The sequence below is a fragment of the Saimiri boliviensis genome, chromosome 3 (assembly GCF_048565385.1).
Source record: "Saimiri boliviensis isolate mSaiBol1 chromosome 3, mSaiBol1.pri, whole genome shotgun sequence".
NCBI lineage: Eukaryota > Metazoa > Chordata > Mammalia > Primates > Cebidae > Saimiri > Saimiri boliviensis.
The window spans coordinates 104,021,748-104,030,635 of NC_133451.1; the positions used below are offsets into that span (position 1 = coordinate 104,021,748).

The window sequence follows — 8,888 nt, forward strand, 5'->3', positions numbered from 1 at the left end:
TCTAAATTGGTTTATTGAATACATATTGGTCTATGCTTTATTCTATTTGCCCGATATGATTATCTTTTCCTGGGCCAGTAACACAGTTCTGATTATCGTGTGTGGTGGCGATGACAATTATTTGTCAATATCTGTGTACTCCTCTTTATCCTGGGTACATCACTTGAAGATGCTTCTTATCCCTCTTGCATTTAGGGAAAGCCACATGATTAGTGACTACTTTCTAAGGAAGTTTAGGAAAAGTGAGGCTTCTCCATCTTTTTACCATAAACTTAATGAATGGAGAAGATATCAGAAGAAAGAGCCCCAAGACAAAAGGAACATAGCTGTGCTGATTTAAAAAGGTATTGCCTCTCAGCTTAAATCTACCTTCTTTACCCTGCTTCATTACACTGAAGCTAGAGCCTAGAAACAGTTCTCCTTTGCCAAGTGGCACAAGATTAAACGTCAGATTCACCTTAGTCAATAGAAGGTGTTAGACGGACAAATTAAGGGGAAGAAATTTCTCTTCCCCCTCATGAGGTGATTTTTCCTTTTGAATCATTTGATTTATTCATTGACTGATTGGTTGGTTGGTTGGTTGACTGATTGGTTGATTGATTGACTGGAGGCAAGGGCATACTCTGTCACCCAGGCTGGAGTGCAGTGGCACAGTCACAACTCACTGCAGCCTCAACCTCCCAGGCTCAAGTGTTCCTCCCACTTCAGCCTCCCAAGTAGCTGGGGCTACAGGTACATGACACCATGTTGGATAATTTTTGTATTTTTTATAGATAGAGTTTTGCCACATTGCCCAAACTAGTCAGGAACACTGGCCCCAAGTGATGTACCTGCCTTGGCCTCCCAAAGTGCTGGGATTACAGGCATGAGCCACTGCGCCTGGCTCTTCTTGTTGATTCTTGGAGCACATGGCACCTGGTGGCATTCACCCTCCAGCAACTTTCCTAGACACCCCAGCAGGCAGCTTCTCAAAGAGTCTTGCTAGCACCACAGTGATCAGTTTCCTGCTTATCAGCCCTGACCAGTGGCAGCAAACCTTTCCACTTCGAAGGGATACATTCCAAAGAGCTCCAGTTGTCAGACGTGAGTGGGGTTGGGTCTTCAAATTTATTCTTTCCTTGGGTATTCTGCCTCAGCCCTACAAGGAGTGACTGCTCCCCAATTCTTCTATTCTTTAGAGTTGTTCCACACCTTAGTACTTAGCCCTCCTTCTTAATAAATCTTTATATTACATTTTCCCTCTTTCAATAACTGGTTTAGTTTCTGTCTCCTGATTAATACAGAATATCCCTGAATGACTGCTAGAAAAGGTCTCCCACTTCTACCACCCGTTATGTGAGTATGAACTGTGTTTGACTGCTAAAATTTGAGGGACGTTGGCTATAGAATTAGACTAAACAACCAGTTGTATTATGGAGTTATGGTAAAAGTTAATACCTGGCAAATCAAAGACTCTACACTCTTCAAATTGGCGTGGCTATTCTAAGATAATACTGCAGTATGAAATCTGACTTTATTGCATTCCAATAAATAAAAATTCCACTCCACTAGAATACTAATCAACATAATGTATTTATGAAATTTAATATTTTTACAATATTAAGTCTCTTCCCTGGGAAAGATATTATGTCTGTATGTTTAGACTTTCTATAATGTCCTCCAATAATGTGTTGTTTTAATATAAAAAATATCTTATTAATTTTATCACTACTTCAAATGAGATATTTTTCTGCTTCCATTTTTAAATATTTTTTCTTCTTTTAGACAGGTTCTCATTCTGTCACCCAAGCTGGAGTGCAATGGTACAATCACAGCTCACTGCAGCCTCAATTTACCAGACTCGAGTGATCCTCCCACCTCAGCCTCTCAAGTAGCTGGGACTACAGACACATGGTGCCATGCCTAATTTTTAAATTTTTTGTAGAGACAGGGTCTCACTGTGTTGCCCTGGCTGGTTTTAAACTCCTGAACTCAAACGATTCTCTCCCTAGGCCTCACAAAGCGCTAGGATTACAGGCATGAGCCACCATTCCCAGGCTAAATTATTTTTTTTCTAATCCAAGAATTTCTACAGATTTTTACAAGCTGATTTTTTTAAAATTCAGCCAATCTTCCAATTTTTCTAATTAAATTTAGGAGTTTTAAGGAAAATGCTTTTGGGTTTTTGTCATCAAAAAGATATAAATCTATCCAATGTTTACATTGTTTTATTTTTTATTGCATTAGTTAATACCTCTAAAATATTTTATATAAAAGTGGATATCCAAGAATATTTTTCTAATTTTTATGGAAATAGCTTAACATTGTACCATTTATTTTCTCACTTTGTAGTGCAGATAATTAAACTTGTTTTTCTCTTCCTTTCAGTTGGAGTTTTATACAACAAATAATTGTTTAGATTTTATCATATGTCTTTGTGGCATTCATGAGTATAGTTTTCTACTTAACTGGTTGGTGTAAGAAATTAGGCTTAGGTTTCCTTCTGGTACTACTAGCTTCAACTTCCTCCTACAGAATCTAAGGCATATTCCTAGGCTTGAAGTCATCTACACAAGGTTTGTTTGGATGAGAAACCATAATGCTCTGAGTGTTCCACATAAGATCTTGTTTCCTTGCTTCAGCACTGCCCACACAATGATAGGAAACTCAGAGTACCACATGGTCTGATACGGTTTGCCTTTGTGCCCACCCAAATCTCATCTTGAACTATAGTTTCCATGATCTCCATGTGCCATGGGAGGGATCCGCTGGGAGGAAAATCATGGGTGTGGTTACCTCCCTGTTGTTCTCACGATAGTGAGTTTTCAAGAGATCTAATAGTTTTATAAGGGGCTTTTCCCTCTCTGCTTCCTCTATCATTGTTTGCTTCCCCTTCCGACATGATCATAAATTTTCTGAGGTTTCCTCAGTCCTGTGGAATTATGAGTCAATTAAACCTCTTTCCTTTATCAATTACCCAGTATCAGGTATGTCCTTACGGCAGCATGAGAACAGACTAACACATGGTCCCAATGAGACCTCCTCTCTACTATACATAAAACTCCCTGCTTCACCAATGCAAATTGCTTAAGAAACCATCCCCCAAAGGAGAATGTAATTAGATCTGTCTATTTACTCTTTTTGCAAGACCATAGCACATACCAACATGGGCTATGTCCCTAGTTAATGTAGTTCCATCACTGGGAGTGCAAGCCACCCCACATTCTTAGGCAGTTTTCATGCCCAGATCTTATCCTCTAAGCTATGTAGACTCTCTAATCTGACTGAAGCCCTCAGTCCTATGTGATTCTCCCAGTAGGTCCCATTCGTGGTTGTACTGGCATTTTGGTGCAGGAACCAGAGGTGCTAAATGTCCTTCCTTATCCTGGAGAGCTTCTGCACTATAAAAATGATCTCACTTAAATTGCCAATAGTTTATCTGTTGAGAAACATGACATTTTCTTCTATGTCTTCTAAAACTTTTATCATCAGCAGCAGCTTTTCTATCCTGAACCCCATCCTTGAATGTTCCTTTTACTTTCTTGTTCTAAGGCAAACTGGCTAGCTACCCACTGAGGGACTCTTCCCAAGTAGAGGTTATTGTATCTACAAAACCCCAAGCTCCTTAGTTTCAGCCATAGCTAGACATCAGTCTGTTCTGTCCATTATTAAAATCCAAGACCTATGAACTTAACTTCAATTGCAAGAAACTTCCCTTTTAGAGGCTAATTATTATGTTTTTGTTTTTGTTTTGAGATGGAGTCTCCCTCTGTCGCCCAGGCTGTAGTGCAGTGGTGTGATCTCAGCTCCCTGCAACCTCTGCTTCCCAAATTCAAGAAATTCTCCTGCCTTAGCCTCCAAAGTAGCTGGGATTACAAGCATGCACCACCACACCTGGCTCATAGAGGCTACTATGTTGGTACAAAAGTAATTGCTGTTTTAGACCATGAATTTTAAATCATTATAACTAGGCTCAAATACATCTTTATTAATCACAATAGGAACCATTACAATCAACACATTTTTGCCAATAAGAAGTAAGTTTGTTCAACACCCGCCTATGAGTGAGAATATGCAGTGTTTTTTGGACACAGGGAGGGGAGCACTACACACTGGGGTCCGTTGGGGGGAAATGGGGGAGGGATGGAGGGGTGGGGAGGTGGGAAGAGATAGCATGGGGAGAAATGACAGATACAGGAGAGGGGACAGAAGGCAGAAAACCACACTGCCATGTGTGTACCTATGCAACAATCTTGCATGTTCTTCACATGTACCCCAAAAAACCTAAAATGCAATTTTATATATATATATATATACATACACACAAAAGAAGTAAGTTTGTTTATTCCTGCATAAAAATCTGTGCTTCAGGATTTGTGTTAGAAAAAATTTTCTGCATCCTTCTGGTTGTGGACGTATTTTCCCCACAAAAAAATTGTCAAGGTGCTTAAAGAAGTGGTAGTCAGTTGGCAAGAGGTCATGTAAATATGGTGAATGAGGCAAAATTTTGTAGCCCAATTCATTCAACTTTTGAAGCATTGGTTGTGTGATGTGTGGTCAGGCATCGTTGTGGAGAAGAACTGAGCCCTTTCTGTTGGCCAGTGCTGGCTGCAGGCGTTGCAGTATTCGGTGTACCTCATCAATTTGCTGAGCATACTTCTCATATATAATGGTTTCGCCAGGATTCAGAAAGCTGTAGTGAATCAAACCAGTAGCCGATCACCAAACAGTGACCAAGTTTGGGTTTGGAAAGTGCTTTGGATCTTTTTCTCAGTCTAACCACTGAGCTGATCATCGCCAGTTGTCATATAAAATCCACTTTTTGTCACACATCACAATCCAATCAAGAAATGGTTCATTATTGCTGTGTTGAATAAGAGAAGATGACACTTTAAAATAAGGATTTTTTTTGTTTGTTTTCACCCAACTCGCAAGGCACCCAGTTATCAAGCTGTTTCACCTTTCCTATTTGCTTCAAATTCCAAACCACTATAGAATGGTCGACATCGAGTTCTTTGGCAACTTCTTGTGTAGTTGTAAGAGGATCAGCTTCGATGATTGCTTTCAGTTGGTCTTTGTCAACTTCTGATGGCCGGCCACTATGCTCCTCATCTTCAAGGCTCTTGTCTCCTTTGCAAAACTTCTTAAAATATCACCGCACTGTACATTCATTAGCAGTTCCTGGGCCAAATGTGTTTTTGATGTTGCAAGTTGTCTTTGCTGCTTTATGACCCATTTTGAACTCAAATAAGAAAATCCGCGAATTTGCTTTTTGTCTAACATCATCTCCATAGTCTAAAATAAACACCAAGTAACAAGTCATTAGCAAAAAGTAAAAAAGTGAGAAATGCCCATTAAAATGATGTATAACATAACCACATTTATTTAAGAATGTATTCCAATATCATACAGCAAATTCCAACAATGCAAAAACCACAATTACATTTGCATCAACCTAATGGGTTTATTTCTAAAAGAAAACCTTCTCTTAAGATTTTGGCACCTTTCTCAGATTGTAGTATTTGAAAGCCTTGTCTTCTTACATGGAACGTTACATTGGTAGTAAACCCAGGCAACAAGCCTTGTTTGAAGAGCCTTCACCCTTTACCCAAATCTAGCTTCTCTAGAACTTTTTAATTAACCTCCAAGCCTGTGTTGTCAGCTTCCCATATATGCCTGTGAGCCCATAGGATATATCCCATCTATCCATCCATCCATCACCAATGTATTTATTTATTTTTTCAACTGGAAAATCAGCCTTAGAAGAACATTTATCCGAAGATTCTACTAAACATTTACTAATGCCTGTGAAGTTTGTGACCCCTAGTGCCTTGTGAGGAGCAAATTGTTTTTCACTTGCCACTAAGAAGAGTCTTAAGGATTCTCTCCTGATCTAAATTCAGGTGTTTCACCACCTGATATGCAACCTGGGGAGCACTGCAATGAGGCTATTGACAGGACCCCACCACCATATATTCCAGTAAAACTTGTTTGTGGAGAGGCCCATGTCTCTGCATTTTTTTAATTCTCTAGCTGATTCTAATGTGCAGCCACCATTGAAAAACCATTATCATACTTTTCATCTGAGTTTATCACATTTCCATCTTCTTTGTTGACTCTTTTGTAGCATTCTACAAGTAATGCCAATGCTACTTGTTAGTTTTAAAAGCCCTCAATTCTATCTTCCTCTGGACTCTGGTGAACACAATGTGTTTTTCTAATTTAGTAATTTAGATTTCATCTTGTGAAATCCCATATTGTAACAATTATGAAACCAATACCTGTCTTACCAAAGCTTCTCTTGTTTGTATAATTTTTATCCGCCATCATTTGAGAGTCAGATAATTTCACTCAGGGTCATTCTCTCGTCCAACCAAGATCTAGTCCAATTTGATCGACTTCTACCAGGTTGCTGACTGATAAGCCTCATCACTGCTATGCATTCCCTTGAATTTCACAAAATTTAGTTATGTCTCCACAAGGCACAGCCTGCAGAATCATTTGCTGTACTGTTGAATTCATCTAGATATTCTTTCAGAATCTTACACTGACACTTCAGTATCTTCTCCCAAATCAATAAGCATACAGTCTTATAGCATAATCATTCTGTGTTTAATATAGCATACTACTTTTATGAGGAATACAGGGCCTATAAAAGGTGTCAGCAGATTTCACAGACCATTTTATATTAATCTCCTAGAAGTTACTATCTGGAAAGTCATTCCAGTCTGCTCTCCATGATCTTCATCCTATTCCTCTGATCAATTTCTCTGGGAAAAAGTCATAGTTTCCAATCAATAAAAACTCAAATTTTTTCCTATCTTGTGATTTTTCTTGGTCCCTCTTTAAGAGAGCTTAATCCTGGATGTATTTTTTTATTCCCACTTTTTTTTCAATTTGTACTGCATTTGGATATCCTATTTTCCACTATTTAATTTCTCTTAAGTCTTTGAGGATGGACACTTTCTCTTAAGGACATACCTCTGTTCTTTCTATATAGTCAGCTTTATTTTCTTGTTTTATTCTTTGTTCTCCCTCTACTCTTGTTAAGACAGCAAGATTGAAACTCCAGTTTATCTTTGCCATCCTGGGAAAACATGATTCCTAGAGATAGAAATCAGGACTTTTTTAATAGATAGTTTCTGTTAACAAAACGTTTGATTTAAAAAATTGACTTGATTTAGAAAAGTATATATAAATGAACGTACAATGACTCATTACAAAATGAACAAACCCTTGCAGCCATCGCCCAGGGCAAAAATTAGAATATTACCACAAGCAACCCAGAAGCGACCCCTCCTGCTACCTCCCAATCACTGCTATCACTTCCTCAAAATGTACCCAGTAATCTTGACTTCTACCATGACTTCTTATTTTTGAACTTTATATAAATTAAAACATATGTTTTTTAAAATGTCTCGCTTCTTTCACTCAATGCTGTGCTTACAGATTGCAATCACACTATTGCCTCGGCAATAATTTAGCCATTTTTATTGCTGTACAGTAAAATATTTATGTCCATTTTACCATTAAAATAGACATCTCCTATTGAAAGAAAATTACTTTTATGAGCAACTCAGGATCTATAAATTCTATCTGTAGCTGTGAAATTCCTTTGTCCTTCAACTATTACAAATAACACTGCTTTGAATATTCTTATACATCTCTTTTGGTTGGTGTAAGTGTTCAACTTTGTCAGACGCGTACTCAGGGAGTAGAATTTCTGGCCCTATGGATCAACTGTGCCAGGTCTAGTTGATGCAGTTTCATGCCCAAGACTTTGGTATAATTTGAAAAAGTTACATAATAACTTTTTTTTTACATTTATCAATATATATATCCCAGAAAGACATGACAGATCTAATAAAATCATACACTGTGGAAGTAAGTGATATAATTGTAGCTAAACAATTTCCAATATTTAGGCAGAAATGTCACATACTGGAAAAGACAATTAACCATTTATCACAATCTGATAGGCCTGGGTCGTAGAAGGTTCTGTGAGTCAGGTTATTATGTTTGCCTGAGGTTCTCTGGGTAATAGATATTGAACATCAGAGTGACCCGGTCAGAGTTATGCTTTAGAGAGACATTCTGGTAGAATAGTGTGGAGTGAAACGAAGGGGGAGCTGAAGTCAGTGAGCCATTTACAATCTTCTCATGAAAGTCCAGAGAAAACACAGGAAGGGATCAGGCTAGAGCAATGACAGTGGATGCCAATCACTCTACAAGGAAAAATGAAAGTTGGAAGACAGGAAAGTTTTCTGGTCCTGGCTGGAGAAACAATTGATGTTAAATATATTTATTTATTTATCATACATTGTTTTTTGTAAAATCTATTTTGTTCTTTGTAAAATTGCCTATCCATTTTCTCAGGAAGAGACAAGATAGGAGAACTTTAGTGGTCAGTCACTCCTCTATGAATCAGCTGATAGAGATTTCAATAAATAGTGAATCCATTTCCTCAAACTGATTCTTTTCTCTAAGTGGGGAAAGTAAAAGGCTGAATTAAAGGTAACATAACAGTCTTATATTTATGTAGTTTTTAAGGCAGCTGCATTGCTTGTCAGTATATGTTTAATATATGACAGTTCAGAACTAATATTTTTCCATTGGGATTTTTAATAGTAATTATTTACTACATTTTCAAAGCCCTTATCTGTATCAGCAGGATGCTATATTCTGTGACAAGAAATTTAAGATTCACACTTCTTGGAAGTGAACTCTTTTTGGAGACTTCAGAATATGCCAGGCAGGGGGTGATAACAGAGAAAGAGCTTAAGAAATGTACCAAAAATTAATCCAGAAATCAGTCTTTTTTTTGCAGTAGTTTCATGATATTCAAATGTACCAAGAGGGTCACCACTGACTTTTCACAGGTTAGAAACAGCTTGCAATTTCTCACTAAA

At 37.9% G+C, this 8,888-nt stretch overlaps 1 pseudogene; it reads right to left on the reverse strand.

Annotated features, from left to right (window-relative positions):
- Window positions 1–3,967: 3,967 nt before the first annotated feature.
- On the reverse strand, window positions 3,968–5,271 carry LOC141583913 (histone-lysine N-methyltransferase SETMAR-like; annotated as a pseudogene).
- Between the last annotated feature and the right edge of the window lie 3,617 nt (window positions 5,272–8,888).